The sequence below is a fragment of the Myotis daubentonii genome, chromosome 3, assembly GCF_963259705.1.
Source record: "Myotis daubentonii chromosome 3, mMyoDau2.1, whole genome shotgun sequence".
NCBI lineage: Eukaryota > Metazoa > Chordata > Mammalia > Chiroptera > Vespertilionidae > Myotis > Myotis daubentonii.
The window spans coordinates 157,499,432-157,524,171 of NC_081842.1; the positions used below are offsets into that span (position 1 = coordinate 157,499,432).

General features: G+C 40.0%; 1 pseudogene; it reads right to left on the minus strand.

Annotated features, from left to right (window-relative positions):
• Positions 1 to 18,477: 18,477 nt before the first annotated feature.
• LOC132229451 (glyceraldehyde-3-phosphate dehydrogenase-like) lies at positions 18,478 to 19,619 on the minus strand (annotated as a pseudogene).
• Between the last annotated feature and the right edge of the window lie 5,121 nt (positions 19,620 to 24,740).

Below are 24,740 nucleotides of genomic sequence, written 5' to 3' on the forward strand. Positions count from 1 at the left end.
GGCATGTAACCCAGATTTAGCCAATCAGAGTCATCCTCCGGAATTTTAATGGGAAGAAGCCCCGACTTATCTTTGTCATTCACTGTAAAGATGACAGAAGCTTTGAGTTGATTTGCTGGGGCCTATTTTTGTCACTAGATATGAAGAAACTATTATTTACAAAGAGAAAGCAGATCCAAGAGATGGATAGATAAATGGAGGAAAGAAAGGAAGGAGAGAGAGAGAGAGAGAGAAGCACTGATGACAGAGTTTGAGGACCTGGATCCAACTATGTTTGAAAATTTGAAAAATTATCTTTTATTTGAATTAGGTTTCTATATATTACATAAAAAAGGGTCCAGTTAGTCAAGCAAACATGTTCCAAGTTTATTTATAAAATTAAAAATTAGGGAAGCTTTAAAGGAGAAAAATGAACATATTTTAGCCATTTGAAATTGTATTTTGAAACTTGCCATTTGACTCCATTAAAACTGAGTATTATTAAATATTAACTTTGAAAACATTAAAAATAATAAGTGCTTTGTGATATGAAATGTGCATGACATTACTTCACCATAATAGCAATTTGTATAGCTTGCACTCAGGTGAATATTCAATTAATTCAGAATCCAATGACTTCTAAGGAATTCAACTAAATAACTTACTTCATAAGCAACTGAGAAGAATTGGGAAAGTAAACAAACTGGCTAGGACTAAAAATAGATTATGCTCAGCTCAATATTATTGAAGAGTGAGAGAACATAACAAGAGCAGAAAGTTTGAATTAAATTATACAGAAAACAAAGTAGGTGATTTTTATGTGTATGGACAAGGCATTGAGAGCTTTAGAAACATCCCTGTTCTTAGATTGCAGCTTGAGTACTACACCCTCTGTGAAACCCTCCTTCATGACATCCAGTACTTACGTGTTGGACAGTAGTTACTACACCAAATTGGAATTGCAGAATTACTTCTTGACTCCTCAACTAAAGGATAAGCATTTTGAGTTCAACAACCTAGCTCAATGCTCAACATCTCCATTCACAAGGCATATTGAGCGAAGGGACATGTCTATTGACAATGTCATAGGGTTGGCTGCACATGGAACCTGGGTTCTGGGAGCTTTGTCCTCTGGAGCCAGCAACTGTTCTTTCCTGATCATCCATTATCCTCTTTATGTGCATTATTATACTACTACACTTATTATTATCATTTTTTTATTTAGGTGCCTCAGCCAGAGTTCAGGGCTCAGAAGAAACTTATTCATGCAGGGGAACTATATGAATCTTTCTTTCTTTTTTTTAAAAAAAAATATTTTATTGATTTTTTACAGAGAGAAAGAGAGAGGGATTGAGAGTTAGAAATATTGATCAGCTGCTTCCTGCACACCCCCTACTGAGGATGTGCCTGTAACCAAGGTACATGCCCTTGACCAGAATCAAACCTGGGACCTTTTAGTCCGCAGGCCGACGCTCTATCCACTGAGCCAAACCAGTCAGGGCTGAATATTTCTTTATCTGACCATGGCTTCTCTCCTCCCTAAATACTGCTATTAGACTTGGTCTTCAGGGTCAGAAAGAAAAACTATTCTAAATGTGCCCAAAATAGCTTCAGTTAGTTGCTACAGCCTGAATTTCACTTGGTTTTTCTAATTATCCTGTGAATATTGTTACTTTCAATATACAGATGATCAAATAAGATTGAAAGCAATATCCCCTAAAATAGAACGTTCATAGTAAGCCAGGGTTTCTCAAATCATGGTTTCTTGTATAACACTACTTAGAAGAATAACCTGAGTCCCAGAATTTTTTAAGCAAAATAAATAAATAAATAAATAAAAATAAAAAGAGCAGTGCATTATAAAGTGAATTCAACTATACTCATTTCTCAATTATCAGCAATAGAGTTGGCATTGGTGGTATAGTGGTGAGCATAGCTGCCTTCCAATTATCAGCAGTAGAAAGGTTATGGGGAAAGCAGGTTACCTGCATGTTTTATGTGGATAAAATTCATAAGTAGTATGTGACTAATTGAAATCTGCCATCAGACTATACTCTCAGCTGTAAAAAGAGACTGGCTATAAGTGAGGTGTGATGATTACCATGTTGGGTAAACTTACTTCTCCAGAGTTTATGGCACATAATTATTTACCAGATGAATTTTCTCTAAGAAATCTCATTTACTTGATTTCCTCTTTACTTTGTTTCTTCATAAGGTTGATTCTACGTAAAGATAACTCCTGGGATACTATTTGGGAGAGACTTTATTCTGAAGGGAAAACAAAAGATTGTCTAAACATCAGCTTAATCCATAGAATGGAGTAGAAGCACTACATCTCCTCTCCATGAGAAAGTCAGGGAGAGCAGAATAAATATTGTGTGGAAAATCCAGAAGAGTCTAAAGTATGAGGTGTTTCCAGGAAACATGTATTTTATCCCAGGTCTAGTCCACCTGGGGTTGAAAAGGCAGTCTCCAATGATTTGACATTTCCCTGATACCCCCTGGAGGAAATATTTAGGTTCCTAGAGGGGAGTATGTTTTGGGCTAACAGCTCATGTCTATTTTCAAGGCACCATTACCTATGGCAGGTGATGAAATACTCTGTAAGTTTTGAGCTAGTGAAGGTTGGAATAATTCAAAAGAGTCTTGCTCTCATAGGCTATGACAATTGCATTTCCTATGACTGTTTACAGACCCCTACCTCATGTGTGCACACACTCATACATATGCTCTCACATGTATAGACATTGCTAATTTCTCTGCACCTTTAAATGTCTTTTAGCTTTATAATAGAAATATTGTGAAAATATTAAACTATATATTTGATTGACCCTTAAATCTTGTACCTTTGAAGCATTCTACATCCAAGGTTGAACATGAATCATGTGACTTCTGGGAAGGTGTGTATGGGTTAAAGGATGTACTAACCAGAACAAATAAATCAAAACTCTGATTGCTAAGGATTAAATGTTTCTTTCCTCCCAAAATTTATATGTTAAAACCCTAATCCCAATGTGGCAGTATTTAGAGTTGGAGGAAAATTAGGCCACAAGAACGGAGTCTTAATAGGATTAGTGCCCTTATATAAAGAAACATAAGAGCTCAATCTCTCTCTCTCTCTCTCTCTCTCTCTCTCTCTCTCTCTCTCTCTGAGAAGAAAGCTGTCTACAAACCAGGAAGAGGTATCTCACCAGGAACCAAATTAACCAGCACCTTGATCTTGGACTTTCCAGCTTCTAGAACTGTGTGAAACAAATGTTTGTTGTCTTAGCCACCTAGTCTACAGTAATTTGTCACTGCAGCCTGAGCTGTCTAAGACAATGATATAAAGGATGTCCCAGTTATGGAGGAAGAGAAAATAGAAAGATTGTATCTTCTATCCTGTGGGATGGTAGAAAGAGAAAATATGGGAGTAGAAAAATAAATGGTAAAACCTATTTTGAGACCTGATCTAGATCTGGTAGGTCACCAGATGTAAGTCACAGACCCCAAAGTAGCTTCATGTTTGGCTAGTGAGACCCATTTTTGGAGTCAGTCATCAAGGCAGATGGCCTAGTTCTCCAAGGACTTTGCTGATTACAGTTGTTCATTTCAAAGGTGAACACAGTAAGATGTCCAGCCTGGACACCCTCAAAGACCAGATCAATGAGCCTATCATGAATCCCTGCCCAGGGACCAGCATGAGACTACGGTCCTCTCCATCCCCAAATCATGAGGACTGTGAGTCATCTCCCGTATCCAAGCATGATTTGATGAAGGAAGAGGGGAAAGAGAGGATCAGTTCCCTTAGGGAGAGAACATTGAATTGACTAAAAAAATTATCCCAAAGAGACTATGTAACCCAGAGGAACTGAAACATCATTAAGAGAGAAATTTAAAATTAAAGCCTGTTGATCCTCACCCTTTACCTCCATCAGTTTCCTAGCAGGGTGGGAGCTTATGAAGAAGAGTCTATCACTTGTAGAAAATAAAGAAGCTTCTTTTTCTTTGCACATCTGGAATGCTAATTGTGACCCTAGCAACATAAATAATACCTGTAGCATAGTTTTGGAATCCCTGTTAGGATGAATGGCGTTTTCTGAGTCTGTCATTCTCTGGGCCCAGGAAAAGCATCATTAAGTAAAACTTGTCAATGTAACAATGTCCTGCTTCTTTAACTTCATCAGACTTCCAAGTTTGGGTGGTGCTCATTCAGAAAATGAAAAATGCCTTTTGGCCTACGTCTCCCTGCACAGATAATGATCCTAATTGTGCCATTACTAGCTGGTACATAAATCTGTGTCAGTTTTCTCATAATATTATATCTGTAAATGAGATCTTGAAGGTATTGTTCTCCTTTTCACCTGATGACAGAACAGAATGCTTCATTGAAAAATGGAAAAAAAAAAAAAAAGGATGATTGAGTTCACTTTACCCTGGGCATTTCAGTTTGTATATTTAGGGGAAATGGACTCAGAAAACAGAGCACACCAAGAAGACTGGCTGAAACATCTGGAAAAATCCCTTTGAGGTTTAAAGCATGTGGTACACAACAAAGGCAACAACAAAGTCTCAATCTTCATGTTTCATAGTTTCTTCATTGTAGTGTTGAAGCCAAGTTGCCAACAATCTATGAATCCTAAATTGGTTCTTGTTAATATCTGACTATTTTCCAAAATATTGAAAATCCTTAAAATAGTGAGGAAATGAGATGTTAAATACCCAATACTCTCCTTACAAAATTAATGGGAGTTAGAAAAAAAGAAAAAAACAAAAACAAAAAAGCAGAGCATTTAGAATAATTTAATTAGGAGTTAGAAGATTTTATCCAATTCTCACTTTTATTGTGGCTTGTTTTTTTCCTGGCTCAGTGTTTACTAGAATTAATAAGAAGTCCTTGTATTTATTACCATATTTATTTCAAGTAGCTCAAAGGCTCCACAGACATTCTCCTGTTATTTCTCACATCTCTGTAAGGTTTTTGGCGAGAGGATAGGTATTATCCCTGTTAAACCCAGTGTAGAAAAAGCAACTGCTTTCAAATGTAATTTACAAAAAGTACCTCCTAGGCTGAAATCTAAATTGCTATTAAGGAATTCTTTCTTGGGAATGTTTTTCTTCCCCTTTCCCTTTAATTTAAAGTATGAGACTGTCATTTCTGTCATTAGTTATTGCAGTAACTTTTTCCTCTTCCGACCAAGGTCAAAAGTCTCCCGCTGTTAAGTCTATCCATGAAAGTGCTTGAACATACACAGCCGCATATCATGCATATTTATGCTTCACAAGTATTAGAGTAAACATAAGAGGGATGAATTATTAAGGGTGAAGTAAGATTGATGAAATGCTGTTAGTTTGGATATTTGACTGATTTGTACATTTATGAGCTTTTATGAAGCAGTTGGAGGCAAAGGAAACAAACTCAGTCTTCCTGTTAAACTAACTTAAGAATGCTAAATTTTAGGATTGAGAATAGAAAAAAGTATATATGTAAATCAGCACATATGTAGGTTTATATATTTACATATTAGTGAATTATTTCAAGAAATGCATAAGAGCTTCTGCTCCATATTTATGAGGTTGGCTAGGCCCCATGACTATGCCAAATGGGGGCTCCCATTGGCTCTTGGTTCTATAAATCTTTAGTTGCACTGGACTTTGTTTTAAATTCAAGAGTTAATAATTACTTCCAAGGCCACTTCTACTCAACTGAACCCTGTCTGAATGAAGGCCCATTTCCAGATCTTTGGCTCCATGTGAATGGTAAATTGTCATTGCAATCCCCAGGTGGCTTCTTAGATGCAATTCTTCTTCCATGTTAAATGGCCCCGATTGTTTGGTGCTTAAGGGTCATCATGCTCCATAAAATCTGAAGTCAACTCTATTGAAGACTAAGATTCTGGTAAACAAGCTCCAGTAGATTTAAAGGAAAAAAGAGTCCAGGTCTCCTTTAATCTGCTAAACCTTTTCTGCCTTTCTTTGTTGGGACTCGCCCCTCATTGCTTCAGGTTGACTAGTCAGAGAGACTGCTGAGGGCTCTGGTCTGCTGTAGCAGTTATAATTGGTGCAAAGGGATGGCAAAGCTGGAGACACATAGAGAGAGATCATTGGTTCTCGTCCTCATCTTCTTTGTAAGAGCTCTGTGCTGAAATAAAAATGCGGGCTGGGGAAATGTGGTAGTGAGAATGGGTAGATGAGAATGATTCCATTAAATGGTAGGGTCTGGAATTTAGAGATTTTTATTTTTTAATTTTAATTTTTTATTTTTTTGCTCAGGAAAAGAATTCCAGAATCTAATTTCCTGGGCTGGTAGAATCTTGTTTATGATGCTATCTCTTGGTAATTTCTCTTTCTGTGACTGAAGAGGTTGTAAGTTGTCAAACAAGCAAACAAACAAACAAACAAACAAAAAACCCACACAAACTAAAAGGACCACCGAAAGGCATGATGCAGAGAAGGCTTTCCTCTTTCATTTTGCATAAAGGGAATCAGAATCCGTTTAGTTATTGTTGTCATCGTTGTCATTGGAAGAGGGCAAAGAGGTAATTCTATCATGCTTTTTAAAAAATGACAACAGCAAGCAATTCATTGCATGATATATGATTTGACTCTTGAAATTATTTTTTTCATACAGATTCAAGGCATCCAGAGTGGGGGAACAGCATAAACACTGTAGAACAAAACTAAAATGGAGTCCCTTATGTTGCGCACAAAATGGAAATGATCAACACAGGTGCCTAAAAGAAACTTAACCTGACCTTATAGGAATTACAGCTCTTTTCAGAAATCAGCAGAAGATACCAGCCAATACCCAAAGACCAAGTCTGTTCATATCATCTCTGGACTTCCTTATTCCCTGACTCACGATGGAGTTTAGCTGCTTACAAACATGCCATTTTGGCTTATTGGTTATTTTGAATTAAAGTTACTTAAGAAACAGATGGTGCCAGAAGGACAGTCTGACCCACCTTTGTCTCTCTAAAAGCAGGAAATAAATCCCCCTGTGAAGGATACCTTTCTTGCACCGGGAGGATGGGAGATGTTCTTATTGCCAGAGGTAGGGAATTCAAGGCTGAGAGGGCTGTATAAACAAGTTTTGTTACTTCTTCATTAATTTGCTACCCCAAGCCCCAACTCTTTGGTCAGTTCTTCACAAATAACTGCTTTATTGTTTGAAAAGTATAAAAGCTGACTGCTTTGGTGACTTCTTTGAGTCTTATATTTCTATGAACTCCTGTACATATGAAATTAAATTTGGTTTTCTCCTGTTAATCTGCCTATATCAATTTAATTATTAGGCTAGCCAAAGAACCTAGAAGGGAAAATTTTTCTTCCCCTACACTTGGCTACTGCAAATAAGAAATAAGACCACTAGGTAGCCAATCAGCTGAAAAAGCCAAATAACTTTTGTATTTCCCATAAAAATCCCTCGGTGTGTGAGCAACTCAGAAGGCATTGCCCCCACTATGCATAGCCTGGAGTTTCCCAGCTTGCAGGTCAAAGGCCTTGCAATAAACTCATCGTTCCACTTTGTTTTATTCAGTATGCAGAGCTTGGTTCTTGACCACCAAATAGCCCCATTTCACAAAGTTACATTTTAATAGAAGATTGTCACATTGTTCAGGTAAAGCTTATCATTTAAAAAATAATTATTTCTTCCCTATTGCTTATAATAACTACTTTAAAGCTCAAAAGTGAAATCTATTTCCTCACCTCAATTTTCTCTCTTCCATCAGGCCTGCACACACTGTGGGACTGCTGATGCCTGCTGGGCTGCTGGCATTGATGTTTCCTTTCCCTGAGGGGGAAAAAAAGGAGTCTTGAAATTTTTCCTTTGGGGAAAAATATCACATCACACCTTTTACAAGATAATCAGGTTTTCTCCTGATTTGGGTTATTTGTATTATTAAAGAGTCTTGTGCTGGCTTGAAAGTCATTTATACCTCCATCCATACATTTATATACCTAAATATTTTTTTCTATTCATTCATGGAATATTTTGAGGTCTCCTATGTTCCAGGCATTGTGCAAGGTATTTGAGACTATACAATGACTGCAGTAGATGCACTTACCTTCGTGGATTTTAGGTTTATCAGGCTCCATTAAATTGAGGAGAAAATCATATTTACTATTTATTGTGCAATTGGTTGTTCTCGTTTCCACATAAAATGATAAGAATATTTTCACCAAGGAAGATAGTGTGATAAGGAGCTTACCTTCAGATTCACTAATTTTGACAATAATCTACTAATTCTTTTCTTCAGTTCTCCTACCATGTAATGGGTTTTTAGAGATATTAGAATAGTTTGGAAAGATGAAAAAAAAGTCAGTCATGATATACTCAGATTTTCAAAAGTTATGTGGAAGACTAGGAATTAATGTAGTATATTAATATAGTATATTGGTTTCTCAGTCAGATCATTTTATTATGTCTCTTCTCTTAGACCTAGATAGGATGTTGATAATTTTTAAACATTGGCGAAAAGTTAACTTTTGTTAACTTAAATATACAATTAAGCATTTCAGTGTGTGACCACCTCAAACACTTTTGAATTTTGTGCACCAGATCAGAGCTAAGTAGGGTCCTCTGGTCTTGGTGACAGCCTCAGCTGGCCATGTGTAAGATTTGTTGAGCAGTATGTGACTTGGGGCTATGTTTTTACTGAATCCAAGTTTTCTCTGGGACACTGAACAATGGGCCAGAGGGAGGTTTTACTGCCAAGAGAGTAAAGGGCAAAAGGAGACCAATACTTTTTTGACTTGTCATGTTAGACTGCTCACCCCTGTTTTATTGCTTTTTCAACACTGCATCAAAGCAGGAAACTTTAAAATCTCAGTGAAGCAAGAGGATTCTGCTTTTTCAGGGACCAGGGAAGCTTTAATTAAAATTGAGTTTTATTTTGGTATGTTTTGCTTTGCACTTTAACCAAAAAGAAATGAAGAAGTCAGAAATGTAGAGAAGTTGATCATCTCTCTAATGGCCAAAAAGGTCAATTAATTTACAATGAAAAACAAAACAAAACAAAACAAACAAACCCTGCATTACAGATTTATAAAATGTTTATTACCTATGGACTTTGGATATGAACCAACATCAGCCTAATATCTAAGGCAGAGATCTGACAGTTCAACCCTGAATTCAAGGACCAGTTGATAAATTGAATATCATTTTAAAATTTAATATTAAAATTGATAATTGCTCTGTGGGAAATAGATTTTTCTGAACTTATACCCTTTTCCTGTAGTGCTGAGCAAATGTGAAGCGATAAACTGTCCATTTGTCACAATGATAGATAGACAAATCCTACTTTTACTCTTGTTCCACAGAACTCATACATTTCAATTAAGGAGAGTAAGTGCTACCATTTGTAACATGTATTCATATTGTCTTGTATAGTTCTTTAGGGTTTAAAGAACTCTTATTAGGAATACAAAAAAAAGGCCTTCATGCAACTTTTTGGGTGTATTGCCCATCTCTTCAAGGAACATACCAAGGGGCTAGAGAAGTTTAGTTATCATTAGTCTCTTAGAAATATGGCATAAAGAGGGAATAACCGTTAATCTTCTAAATTGAAGGAACAACTAACTCATGTTAGTACTGGTGAGTACTCCTCTGCCTGGCTAAAGTTGGTTTATACTTGAAGTTTTAGTATAATTATCACTTGAGATACATTGGATAATCCTCTTTTTCCCCCAATTTATTTCTGTTGCCATGTGACTTTGCAGAGGGTTAAAGAAAAATTATTCATGACCCTTGTAAGGAATGGAAAGTCAGACCTTGTTCAGGGGAACTATTGTGATAAGTATAAGGACCACCACAGTGGGGGTTTGCAGTAGGGGAGAGAGACTGGGCTTGACTCCAACTACAATAAGGAGAAGTGGGAATGGATAGCCAAGGAGCAGAGTGGGGGTGAGTGGATAGAAAATTATCAGGAGGAAATCTCAGTGGTAAGGGAAGATTCTGGCTAAATCAACCTAACAGAATTCCTGATGAAGACAGGTCCAGGTAATCAAACATCACTGAAGGACAGTAGAGGTACCCAATTCAATACTAAACAAGGTTCAGATATTGAGAATGAGGGACTCTGGCTAAGCTGACATAATATCATTATTGCTGAACTTGGACAATGCAGAGATGAATATAGAAGCCCCAGAGTAAAGGCCTACTTGAGAACAGAGTTCAGAGGAGCCTGGCAAAAGTTTGGTCAAGGAGAGACTCATTGTCATGAGAACTAGAGTAGATGGGGTATAGTTACCATCCCATTAATGCTAGGCTTCGTCATGTGACTTGCTGTAAGCTATTGAAATATTAGGGGATGTGACACTAGCAAACACCTTAAGTATGCATGCTTGTGGGGTTAGGCTTGATCAGTTGGGCTCCTCTGCTCATCCTGAGGAGAGCAAGTCCTAAGTAGTTGTTGTTTTCTCCCCTGGGCTCCTGAATTAGACACACAAAACAGAGATGCACCTGACAGGAAGCTTGTAGCCAACCCTAGCAACCCAGAGTCTGAAGCAGAATTGACCTAAATAACTTTCAGACTTGTGAGTGAGTATAAAAAGTTTGTTATTGAAAGCCACTAGGTTTTGGGTGTAGTTTATTAAGCAGCATTAATTGCAGTCATAGTTGCCTACATCATTCCTTAAGGCAAGCATCTCATAAACTCATAACTATGGCTCAATACTGACATTTATCACAACTTTAATGAATCTATAGCTTGTTCACCATTCTACTTTAGTGCATGGTAGATAGTATGTTCTTAATAAGTATTTGTTGAAGAATAAATGAAAGACTCCAGGTCAAGTTTCTCTCAATTTCATATCCTACACAACTTCCCTGTCTCATAGTAAGCCATCTTGAAAATATGTGACTTTGTTTCTAGCTGTGTTTGTCCTCAAGTGTTAGAGTTTTGAACAGGAGATAACACATATTAATAAGTACTGAGAGAAAGAAGCCTTTGACCTCAGACTGACAATGAAGTCATTAGGGAATGGAGAATGGAGAATGTCCCAGTACACTTCCTGGGGAAGAAATGATTGCCCACTTTTAGAAATGTTGATGCCAAAGTTTGAATAATAGTAATAGTCAGGCATTTGTATTAAGTGCTTTACCTGTATTATCTCACTAGAGACAGGTGTTCTGATCGCCCCTATTTTATAAATGCAGAATGTAAAGGCTCAGAGACATCATAACTTTCTTGATTTCATAGACCTGGTAAGTGGTTGAGGTGGGGTTTATATTCAGGGCTGCTTGACTACAATATTAACTTGTAAGGCCAACCAAAACATGCCATCAATATAGCCAATGGGTCCCGGGCCCTGAAATTCCCATAGATACTCTATTTTAATTTTCTTTTTTTTAGTTCACTATTTCCTATCTTCTTTCTTCCCTTTCCCTGAAACAAATCCATTCATCAGGTTAGCTGTGGGTGGGGAGAGAGGTGCTCTTGCTCTGTGCTAGAGAGATAAGAGGCTATGCAGGAAGGGGGCCACTAATTAGCTGGTTCCAGTCCTTCACTCTGCTAGCATGGTTTCTTTATGTTTAAGGCTTCAAGGCAGGGGCAAGGAGGGGCAAAGAACAATGAGTAAGTCATGGAGTTGATCCTTTTAATGATACATTCGCTAATGAAATGGCACTCCATGGGTTCACTTATTAGTAACTTAGCTCAAACAGCCATGTCCTACTGTCAGCTTGCCATTGACGACCCAGGGTGACCTCAGAATTGTCAGCTCTACCAGAAAAAGAGCAAATGCAGCAGAAACTACAGAAGCAGCAGCATAATTTGGAGTGGAAAGAGGAACAACAACAGGGAAATCTCCTGAATCTTGTAGTTCTACTTTGCTGTGATATTATGCCAGAAGTGTAACTATTTGAAGAACAGGCTAACCTTGCAGCATTTGGGTTTGCGTCTGATTTGTAAACAATAGGATGACTTGATTGAATGTTTTCAGAGGCTGGATGACAGTGTTGGTACTGGAGGAGTGACTAGCACAACTCCATTCTCAACTAATTATATAGTGTAGATCTTCCTTGTTTTTCCAGGGCACTGGGGTTTTTAACTTCATGTTCAGAAAATGATTTATGGAGAAAATACATCTTGTATAGACCTTCCTGGACAATTGGGGGATCATGAATGATATATGGATGTGAAAGTTTATGATACTTCCCATTTATTTTCTCAAATAACTCAATGCTCTTTATGTCAATTATGGAATTAAACCTTTTAATATTCTTCTGGCAAATGGGAAGTGTGTATTTACTCTTCATTTTATATTTGGGCAGACAGGGCCCTGATGATTTGAACTGTCTTTCTTGGGGGAAGAGCCAGATCTTACACTCATGCTCTGCATCCCTGGTTAAAGGTTACTTCCTAAATGGGACACTCATAAATGAAATGTCCCCTTTTTATGCCTCTATACACTTTCATTAACAATTCATGATTCTTAAGCATTTGATACTTTCTTTGTGCAAAGCTAAACAAACACATGGGTGTTTTGTTTGTTTGTTTGTTTGTTTCTGAGCTCTGATCGTAAAACTTGATTTTCCAAGGTGAAACAAATTCTTAGGAATCTTATAGCATGAAATATAATGGTTTTCATTCTCATTGGTGAATAAGTCATATTTGTTAGTGAGGAAATTATGGAAAGGGCAATGCATCTGAATCTTAACCAGCAACTTGAGTCAGAAAAGCATTCCAGATGTTGGAAGATGTATGGTTGGCACATGTTGGAATTGATGCCTTTCTCAGGTTGGTCTCAGAGTCCCTCTTTACAACTTTCCGGATCCCTGTGTCCTTCTACTTCACACCACCAGTTTTTCACTTTGTTTCCTATGACTTCAGAAGAATCAGCTCATTTCTCTCAGACTCTAAAACAGCTCCATTCATCACTAGCTTCTGCACCCTTCCTGCCTTTGGCTACCCAGTCATGAAGCCAACCAGTAATGAAAATGGGTTTCATTAAACAGGAATCCTACTTATTTTCTCAAACCACTATGCTAATAATCTCTCTTCTCAATATAAAGGCTTAAACATATACCAATATAACTAGTTTTTTCCAGCTATTTCTTTAGAAGAAGATTTTTTCCTGGGGATAAAAATACCCCTCTTCAAAATCCAGGACTTTGTTTTCAGAAAAGAAGATCTAATGTATATAAGACTCTTTTTACTCCCAGGAGCGAATGGGGCCCCAAACTCCCACTTTTTAGTCATTTAGTGTTGAAAATGACCACAAAAGAAATATGAAGAGCTAAAACATTTCCTCACTAAAGCATGAATTTTGCAGGCCCTTATGAATAAATCAAGATGAGTATTAGACTACAGATAGAGTTTATGGTCACATGAATATGCATAATAGAAATATAGCTTGTTTTTTCCTGGAATAACATATACCAGGACATATGTAGTATAATACTAAATGAATAGCAAGTCCCCAGAAACTCGGTGAGCATCCCGTCTTTCTTAGGAAAAGCCGTCCACATAGTAGATGTCACACTTCTCTCTTGGCAGGCTGCTGATGCACACCCCATCTTGATTGGGGTTGAAGTTCTTCAACCTCTGCTCCTTCTATCAAATGCCTGTATTTTTTGTTGAGTAGCTAACTTCCTATGTATCTGGAGGCCTGTTTTGCAGTCATCTTCCTTGGTAGTTATCCTGACATTCTGCATCACAGCCTCAATCTCCCTTTTTCTTTGTCCCTCTCCTTTCTCCCTGTCATGAAGTTTGTGATCATCAGCAAGAAGTCAATTTTGACTCTTTTCTCTCTCTGGAGCTTTTAGAGCTCTTTGCAAATACAAGGAGCACGACCCTGGAAATTTCTTTTCTCCCAGAAAGGGAAAAAGCTCCACTTGTCAATCAGTCATCCTGAGCATAAGTTCTCACAAAGGAACTCAGAGCAGCCCCTGTCTAAATCCATCAAGGGGGAGGGGGAGGGGGCTGGGGGGAAGGGGGGTCACGTTGCTAAATAACTGTGATCAGCTTTAAAGTCTAGCTTCAGGGTTATTACTTACATTGCCTCTCATACTCCTCAAACACAGCACAGATGCACACAAAAATGAAAGAACACCGAACCCTTTGTTCCTGGACAAGTTTGAGGAGCAAAGCATTCTGAGTAACGGACTTTCTGGTTAATTGAATGTTAACGTATTTACCTAGGGCAGGGGTTTGGCTGAAGGGCTCAGAGAGGTGAATGCCTCTTTCAGATGTGCACAATTTAAAGATTCACCTCATACTACTTTGTTTCTTTCTTCTGGTTCTCCTACTTTATTTTATAGTGAGTTGTCCATATGTTTTCCTTACCTAGAGGTTATAAGCAATTTTAGAGCAGAAGTGCTTTTTGCTTCTTTGTAAAAGCTGTAAAACGTTTCACACTGTAGAAGTTCATTAATTATTTGCTCACTTTAATTGACTTTGCCTCTCTAATATGTTTTTAGATATATTGCTTTACCAATGATAAATGCTCACTATGTATGTCAATGACTTAAGTAAAACAAACAAACAAACAAACAAACAAAAAAACACGAAAAACATGAAGCTAGAGGATATTTTGATGACTTTTATAAAACTTAAGAGCAAAACTTTTCCTTAAACTTAACATGTTTATATATATGAAAATTCATGCACTGGAGTCAGGGAGGGGGGTCCCTCAGCCTAGCCTGCCCCCTCTCACAGTCCGGGAGCCCTCAGGGGTGGGAGGCGACCTGGCAATCAGGGGATGGTGACACCCCATTACACCCCTGCTGCTGCCAATGCCAGCAGTGCAAGCCTCGGCCGGCCCTGGTTACCTGAGCCTTGGGTGGCCCTCGGTGGCTGGGCAGCTGCCAACCGAGGCTTGCCTGTGCCTCAGGCCAGCCCTGTGCAGCTGCGGGGCTGAGGGGACTGGGGGACTCCGGAGGCAGGCATGTGAAATGGCTGAGCCCGCCTTGCCATGCACCTGCTGCCCCAGTGGGGAAGAGGGGACTGGGTGCTGCCATCTTGTGGCTGTGGGTGCCACCATCTTTGAGGGCATGACAGTCAATTAGCATATTCCATCCTTATTGGCTGTGGGTGCCTCCATCTTTGTGAAAATGTGAGAGTCAGTTAGCATATTCCCTCTTTACTAGATAGGATATCCTATCTAATAAAAGAGAAACATGGTAATTAGCCATACCTCCACTATCCTTCCCATTGGCTAATCAGGGCGATATGCAAATTAACTGCCAGCCAAGATGGCGGCCGGCAGCCAGGCAGCTTGAAGCGAACAAGAGGCTTGCTTGCTTCAGTGATGGAGGAAACCAATGTTCCCCGCCTGCCACTGCCAGCCTCTGAGCTTGCAGTTTGAAACATTGTTACAAATATAGAAGCTAAACAAAACCCCAGAAACCTGCTTTCAGCCAGCAGGGATCTCAGAGCTGGATTTGAAACAGTGTTTCGATTATGGAATCCAAACAAACCAGATATCTGCCTTCAGCAGCCCAGGCCTCAGAGCTGGAGGCTGGAAACAACCCTCAGAGCTAAAGCTGGCCCAGAATTTAAAAAAAAAGAAAAAAAGGAGCGGTTGGGAGCTTCAGTCACCCGCCAGCCTGAAAACAGCCCTCAGCCCCTCACCCAGACTGGCCAGGCACCCCAGTGGGGACCCCCACCCTGTAGGGTGTATGACCAGCTGCAAATAGCCATCATCCCCTCATCCAGGCTGGCCAGGCACCCAAGCGGGACCCCCACCCTGATCCAGGACACCCTTCAGGGCAAACCAGCTGGCCCCCACCCGTGCACCAGGCCTCTATCCTATATAGTAAAAGGGTAATATGCCTCCCAGCACGGGGATCAACGGAGCAGTGAGGCCTCCCAGCACCAGGATCAGCGGAGCTGTGAGGCCTCCTGGCACCGTGATCAGCGTGACAGGGGGCTGTGCTCAAACCCCCTGATCGCCCTGCAGCTCTGTGTGTGACAGGGTGCAACACCCCAACCTCTCCCCACGGGCCCTGCTCTGTGTGTGACAGTGTGCGGCACCCCAACCCCCTGATCCACCCTGTTCTGTGTGTGACAGGGGGCGGTGCCCCAACTTCCCTATCAGCCCTACTCTGTGAGTGACAGGGGGGAGCTCCTCAACCCCCTGATGGGCCCTGCTCTGTGCGTGACAGGGTATGGAGCCCCAACCCCCTTGATGGGCCCTGCTCTGTGAGTGATAGGGAGCAGCGCCCGAACCCCCTGATTGGCCCTGCTCTGTGCATGACAGGGGGTGGCGCCGCAACCTCCCTATTGACCCTGCCTTGAGTGTGACAGGGGGCGGTGCCCCAACCCCCCAATCGGCCCTACCCTGAACATGACTGAGGGTGGCATCGCAACCTCCTGATATGCCCTGCTCTGTGCATGACAGAGGGCGGCCCCCCCACTCCCCAAACAGCCCTGCTCTGAGCCCGACCAGGGGCTGCACCTAGGGATTGGGCCTGCCCTCTGCCACCCGGGAGCAGGCCTAAGCCAGCAGGTCGTTATCTTCCGAGGGGTCCCAGACTGCGAGAAGGCACAGGCCGGGCTGAGGGAGCCCCCTCCCCCCCGAGTGCACAAATTTTTGTGCACCTGGCCTCTAGTATATATATATATATATATATATATATATATATATATATATATATATATATATATACACATTCTAGAGGCCTGGTGCACGAATTTGTACACCAGTGGAGTCCCTCAGCCTGGCCTGTAGGATTGCCCTTAAACCGGCTCTCTGATATCTCCTGAGGAAATCCAGACTGCAAGAGGGTGCAGACCAGACCAAGAGACCCCACCAGTGCATGATTGGGGCCAGGGAGGGATGCAGGAGGCTGGCCAGCTGGGGAGGGACTGTGGGAGGGCTCCAGGTCATGTCCAGCCCCTTTCGCCCAGTCCCAATCGGCCAGACCCCAGCAGCAAACTAACCTACCGGTTGGAGCATCTGTCCTCTGGTGTTTAGTGCATGTCATAGTGACCGGTCAACTGTCTTCCCCCTACTGGTAAGTGCACATCATAGCGAGCAGTTGAGTGGTCTTAGCATATCATTAGCATATTACACTTATATTGGTTGAATGGCCAACTGGATGACTGGACACTTAGCATATTAGGCTTTTATTACATAGAATATATGTAATTATTCAATTATTACATAGAACACAATATTTGTTTGAAATATATTCTACCAGAAATGTGAAAAGATAGAAGTGGATCACAGAACAACGAGGCACCTTGAAAATACTAGATATATTACTTAAAAGACTAAAAGTGATTTAATAATAAACTTTTATTCAACACTTCTTAGCTGTGCAGTGCTGTATTAGGTTCTATGAGGGTACAGAAATTAGAAAAGCAAATATTGAGCCCCTACTTTATTTTACACACTGTTCTAGGTCCATAGGATACAACAAAACATGTCCCTGCTCCTTGGTCACACAGAACTAGAAGGGAAAGCCCACCAATTAACAATTAACATAATAAGTAAATTATATGGTAGCCAGAGGGGATAAAATAATAGCAGCTACTATTTATTGAGGATCTACTACATTCCAGGCTGTGTGCTAAATGCATTACATGTCTCAGCAACTGCAAGGACCAGTGGAGGGAATCCTCGCGATTGAACACAAAGAAACAAAGTTCAGGAAGTGTCTAGCCATTTTGCTTTGTTGAAAATCTGATGCAGAATGCTCAACAGGAAATAAAGTTGGAAAGGTAGCTTGAGGCTGAAACCTTACATTCATACACCATATACGTATTTTGGATATTATTCAAGTTTTTGAAGCTTATTTGTTTATTCAGCAGGGGAGTTGTAGGTTTAAAGCTGGGTTTGGGAAGGTTAACATAACTCTTAGATTACCTTTGGGTCATTTAGCTAGAGAAGAAAACCAAATGAGCCATCGTTTCTAAGGTCAGAATTACAGTTTTATCATTTGGAAGCACTGATGTGAAAAACAGAAAAATGACACACCCTGATATTTGTATCAGCCTGTGCAGTTTACAAAGCCCTCTCATGTGTATTATTCTGCTTGATCATCACAGCAACCCTGCTAGGTGGCATTGTTACCACATTTTACCAATTGAGATGATTTATGCAAAAGCACAGTCTGGCCTGGAGTAGATACTCAAGGAATGTTAGCTGAAGTGGAAAAATAAGGAGGCACAGACTAAGGAAGCCTAAGCATATTGCCCAAGGTCATATAGCTGAAAATACATGACAGAGACCCAACTTAAAGCCAGTTTGTCTGAGTATGAGTCTATTTCTCTTTGTTTATACCCTACCTTCTTTGCTGTCACCCACCAGAAATCCTCAGAAGTTCATGGAAAATGATAGTCAAAGAAATCAAGTATAGTACCTAGATAGCTAACTTAATGCAAACTCCCAACATGGAACATATTTAGTATAAAATTTTATTCTAAGGGTTTATGACATATACATATATATTTATTTTGTATATATGCTTTTATATATTACCATATACAGCGTATCCCAAAAAATATATATACAATTCAACAGCTGAAAGCGCAATTGATGTTTCTTTTTATTTTTCCCCCTGAACTTTATTGATGGTACACAACAAGGTAGGGCTCCCTAAACCCCTCCCCTTCTTTAGGGATTCTGGGATGGAAACTGGAGGTCAAGAGATTCTCATTGTGTTGGGGGATCGATTTGGGGCAAGGACTCCACTGTAGCTGAGGGCCTCTGTTCCTCTTGCTGGGGCTGGTAGTCTAGGGGGCTCTCACTCCTTGGAGACCATGTGGACCATAAGGTCCACCACCCTGTTGCTGTAGCCAAATTCATTATCATAGCAGGAAATGAGCTTGACAAAGTGGTCTTTGAGGGCAATGCCAGCCCCAGCATCAAAGATGGAGGAGTGGGTGTCATGTTAAAGTTGTAGGAGACAACCTGGTCCTCAGTATAACCCAGGATGCCCTTGAGGGAGCCCTCTGATGCCTGCTTCACTACCTTCTTGATGTCATCATATTTGGCAGCTTCCTCCAGGCAGCAGGTTAGATCCAAAACCGACACATTGGGGGTGGGAACACCAAAGGCTATTCCAGTGAGCTTCCCATTCATCTCAGGGGTGACCTTGCCCACAGCCTTGGCAGCACCAGTGGAAGCTAAAGGGACCATCCACGTCTTCTGGGCAGCAGTGATGACATGGACTGTGGTCAGGAGTCCCTCCACAATGCCAAAGTTGTCATGGATGACCTTGGCCAGGGGGGCTGAGAAGTTGGTGATACAGGAGGCATTGCTGACAATCTTGAGGGAGTTGTCATTCTTATCATGGTTCACACCCATCACACACATGGGGGCATCTGCAGAAGGGGCAGAAATGATGACCCTCTTGGCTCCACCCTTCAAGCGAGCCCCAGCCTTCTCCCGGTAGTGAAGACACCGGTGGACTCCACAACATACTCAGTACCATCACCCCATTTGATGTGGCAGGATCTCAATCCTGGAAGATGGAGATGGACTTTCCATTGAGGACAAGCTTCCCGTTCTCAGCCTTGACTCTGTCTTTGAACTTGGCATGAGTAGAATAATACTGGACCATGTAGACCATGTTGAAGTCAATGAAGGGGTCATTGATGGCAACAATATGCACTTTGCCAGAGTTAAAAGCAGCCCTGGTGACCAGGCACCCAATGTGGCCAAATCTGATCACTCCAACCTTCACCATCCTGTCTCAGGGTTGTGGCTGGCACTGTGCAGAAAGAGCGGCTGTCTGATGAACAGGAGGAGCAGAGAGCCTGATGTTTCTTTCTTTCCATATTTAACCCAGCTGTGTATGCAGTATTTTGGGACACCCTATATATGCATGAGTATATGTGTGTGTATATATAATATTATATTAGTTTGCTAGGGCTGTCGTTACTTAATATCACAGGCTGAGTGGCTTAAAAACAGACATTTATTTTCTCATAGTTTTGGAGCTGAGAAGTTGAAGATTGAGGCAGAGCAGATTGAGTGTATACTGAGGCCTCTTTCCCTGGGTTGTATATGGTTGCTTTCTCTCCAGGCCCTCACATGGTCTTCCCTCAGTGTGTATGCATATCCCTAGTGTTTTTCTGTGTGTGTCCAAATTTCCTTATCTTACAAGGAAACCAGTCATATTGGATTAGGGCTCACCCCTAATGGCCTTATTTTACCTTAATCATCACTTTAAAGACCCTGTTTTCAAGCACAGTCCAATTCTGACGTATTGGAGGTTAGAACGTCAACATATGAATTTTGAGGAAACCCTCAGTTCACAGTTTATAAGGCCCTGTGACAATGAGATAAGGCAGGGTGCAGTGTGGTGTATCAATGGACATGATGGGCTTTGGGTCCCTGTAACCTGGGGTTGTTTCTGTTTTGTTTTGTTTTTACAAAAAGCTCCAATATAACCTGGGTTTTAATCCCAAGTCCTTTGCCAGTTTTCAACTGTGTAGCCATGAGTTCATCACTTGACTTCAGTTTCTTCCTCTGTAAATTGAAGACAAGAGGGCTTTCTTGGCAGGTTAGGGTGCAGATTAAAATAATCTATGTGCACGGTGTAGCACAGGGCCTGCCCCTTCATAGGAGCTCAGAAAAATGTTGGCGCCCTTTTCCCTCACTGTCCTGAGAGAGTTCATGGGGCCGTGCTCTCTCAGGTAGAGGCAGACATACATACAGATAATTCCACTAGAATTATCTAGTGCCATGAGGGCTGTGTGCCACCATACATAACAAAAGAGTTTGTTTGCTTGAGTGTTTTTGGTATGAATTTTACCAGGATATTTCTGTAAGAAATAGGCACCCAGATCACAATTCTATAGGAAATCATTAGCTCAGTCTAAAATTAAAAAAAACAAACGTTTAAAAATGGTATGTCATGTCCAAATTATCAAGGTAAAGAAAAACTGAGGAATGGCAAGCCAAGATATTTTATTCCACTGCAGTAGGCAGCCCCTAACAAGTCCATCAATAATCCCCGCCTCCTGGTGTTCACCCTCTTGTTTAATCTCTGCCCTCTTAAACATGGGCTCACTTAGTGATTCCCTTCCAACAAACAGAATATGGCAAAAGTGGTGGGATGACACTTCTGAGACTGAGTTACAGACAGACTGTGGCTTTTGTCTCCATCACTCTCTGGAGCATCCCTCCCATCCCCCCCACTCCCCTCTCTCTTTCTGTTTCTCTGTCTCTTTCTCTCATTACTAGATGCTGCGTGCAAAGAAAACCCAGGGGTCTGCGGAGAGGCCCACGTGATGTGAAACCATGTGAGTGAGTTGACGTGGAAGCAGATCTTCTAATGCTGCCACAGACACATGAGCAGGCTTGGAAGCGACTCTCCAGCCCCAGCTGAATCTTGACATGATTGCAGCCCAGCCAACATCTTTACTGAAACCTGAGCCAGAGGCACTCAGTGAACCTGCACCTAGATTCCTGACCCACAAAAAAGAGAGATTATACATGTTTGTTAGTTTAAGCTGCTAAGTTTTGGGGTAATTTGTCACACAGCAATACATCAGTACTATGCCCAACTTGGAACAAATGTGTGTTTTTCTAAGCACAGGGATATTTGCACTTCATTAAACTCGAGTATTTTAATAATATAATGGAAATCTATGTTTTATTTCTTTCTTTATTAAGGACTTTGCATATATATATATATATATATACCATTAAAAAAAGAAGAGGAAATCTAATCAGAGGATGACTTTAATTTAAAAAAATATATATATATTTTTTTCATTTCAGAGAGGAAGGGAGAAGGAGAGAGAGAAGTATCAATGATGAGAGAGAATCATTGATTGGCTGCCTTCTGAATGCCCCCTACTGGGGACTGGGGATTGAGCCCACAACCTGAGCATACACCCTGACTGGGAATCAAACCATGACCTCCTGGTTCATAGGTTGATGCTCAACCAATGAATGAGCCACAACAGCTGGGCAAATATATATATATTTTTTGCTTAGTAGAATCATTGGGTGAAATGCTGTTAGACTTAATAAAATAAAAAAATAAGCAAAGGTATCTTATTTTTACCCACTAGGAAAGCAGTCAGGCATGGCATGGCGTGACATTGTGAAAAACACTGAGTACCACAGTAATAAATCACAACACAATGTAGGATAAAACTAAGGCCCAACACAGCATAATGTAGGCTCCACGCTCACAAATGAGGTCTGTGCACAGAACGCTGGCTGCTCAGAAGGGGGTTAGAAGAAAGCATAATGAAAGGATCAAGAAAAGAAGGATCTATATAACTGAAAACAGACATTTAACTTTTTATGCTACTAGGGACAACTGCAAATGAATTCATCATCCGCGGTTTTTAAAGATAGGGCACGAAATATATAATGGCATTAATACATTGATTGTATGTGGTGTTTTCTTGTCTGCTTTTTTCACAGCTGTCATATCTATTCTATGCTGCCTCATAGGTGTGAATTAGTAGAGATTACATGTTTTTGTGCCCCATTTTACAGATGAAAAACAGAGAATTGGCTCTACCATCTTGGGAACACAGATAAACTAAACCACATCTCATTGCAATAATTGGATAATTTTAGTTTATATCTTATAAAACAGTCCCCCCCTCTCTCTGTATCTCTCTCTCTCTCTCTCTCTCTCTCTCTCTCTCTCTCTCTCTCTCTCTCTCTCTCCTATCCCCACCCATCTACCTTCCCATCCATCTAGTTTCTGTACTTATCTAAAGGTAAGCTATCTGATCATTTCAACTCTCTAACTCTCTCTAAGGCAGTCATGGCCCAAAAGTTAAGGCAAAAGATTCTCAGCATTGGTTAAAATAGCTGCCAAAGACACTAAAACAGACCCTGATGTAGGAATGCTGGACTCTAAGGGGATCTCAGACTTTCTATGCAGAACCTATGGATCCTTATTTTAAACACAATGCTAACAAGTTTGGTTTGGTTCGTGTTTTTTTTTTTTTTATTTGTAAGACCAGACGGACAGAGGAAAGACTGAACAATGGTGGTGAGAGGCTGACACACAGGGAACAACCTGACAACAAGAAGGGATGATGAAGGAATCGAAAAGCAACCCTGGAACCAGAGAAAACAGGTTTTTGGACACTTTTAAGTTGGTAATAAACATTATGACCTGTTTCAGAGTGCTCTGCAATAAATAATGCTCATAATTATCACCCCCAAATCATTAATATGTCAAAATAAGGCCAGCACAGTTAAGGAGCAGGCGTATCTTGAGTACTTATTTTGTAGCAAGAACTGTGCTGGGTGCTTTACAGACATTATTTCTAATCCTGAGGTTTTGGAGAGAGGAAAACGAGACCTCCAGAGTTTAAGCCACTTTCTTAAGGTCATAGCGATGTTAATGAGTGTACATGAGCTAGGACCAAACTCGGATTTCTCTGATTGAAAACCACTCTGTCCACCATTCCATATTCCCTGAAAGATGCCATGGGAGCTGATTTTGGTAAACAGTAACAACACCAAAACACCCAAAAAACAAACTATGCTTTAGAGCCTAAGGGTATAATTTGCTAATGTGGAAACCCAATCAGTCCTGTGTTACCTGTTATTCCTCCTAAATATCAGGTAACTAAAGTGTTAATCTTTGTGGACTTTTTGGTGGGGAAAGAAGTATATTTTCTGCTCCACATGAGCAGAATTTTTAAAAAGTGAAAATTATACAGCAGCAGAACAGACTGCTTTGTTAGAAATGAGGTTCCCATCTCTGACAATATTGTAGCCGTTACTATTTAACTATAGTAACGGCTACAATATTGCTGGAGACCTTATTTCTATCCAGACAAGGAAATGGGTCGCTAAGAATTTACCACGTTTCTAAGAATCTGCATCTCAAAATCCCTTTTCTTCCTAATATGCAGTGTTTCTAACAACTCTTAAGTGGTGAAGAAAGACTTGCTATTAGATGAATTATCACTCTTTAGAGCACAAAAATAGTGAGTTCAACCCTCTTGGCAGTTGCATTTAGCTGAGTAATTTTTTGTGTCTTTAATTATTTGGTGTCAAATGGATCACTTCATGTTCAATGCTTAATTAGCAAATCTTTATCATCCCCAAATACTTTGTGCTTAACATTTATTAAAACCCTTATTTTCAGTGAGACAAACCTCATTTACCATCTGAAATATAATTGTTGTAACATTTTGTAGATAGAAGTTATGAACTAATAATATACAGTGCTGTTTGAAATCATCATTCCTTATGTTATACTTTGAAATTAATTTTTCCTTTTGATTTTTAATGCATTTCTCTTGTTCTATTCAAAGAACGGTAGGGTGCCCTCCTAGTGATAATTTTGACCAGTCATTTTAAATTGCTATTTAAAATGAACTGAGTAGTGTTTCATATGAACATTTCTATTAAATTTCCCATGATGTTACTTATGATTAATAAGTAACTACAGTGGTTAAAAAAAAAAAGCTGAAGGAATATATAATCAAACATTTTATATCTTACTTAAAACAGATGAAATAAACCTAAAGCATCTATGTGAGTAAAGATAAATACTTGTAAGAGGAGTTTCATTGATTAATACATTTAGCTATTCATTCCAGGGCTGGTTTATCTACTAGGCTCAATAGGCATAATGTGAAGGATTCACAATGCTTTTAAGTACACATGAGCATGTTTTATTTAAAAATCAGAAAGAAAAAATAAATAAATAATAAAAAAATAAAAATCAGAAAGAAAAACACTTGAGGTCAAAGTTCATTATATGTTTTTAACATGTAGTATTAAATATTTTATCATATAATATTATATATTCAGCTTTATATCAATACATCTATAAAATATAATTTAAAAAATTAATGAAGAAAATGGCCTACAAAAGCAAAAGTGCCCAG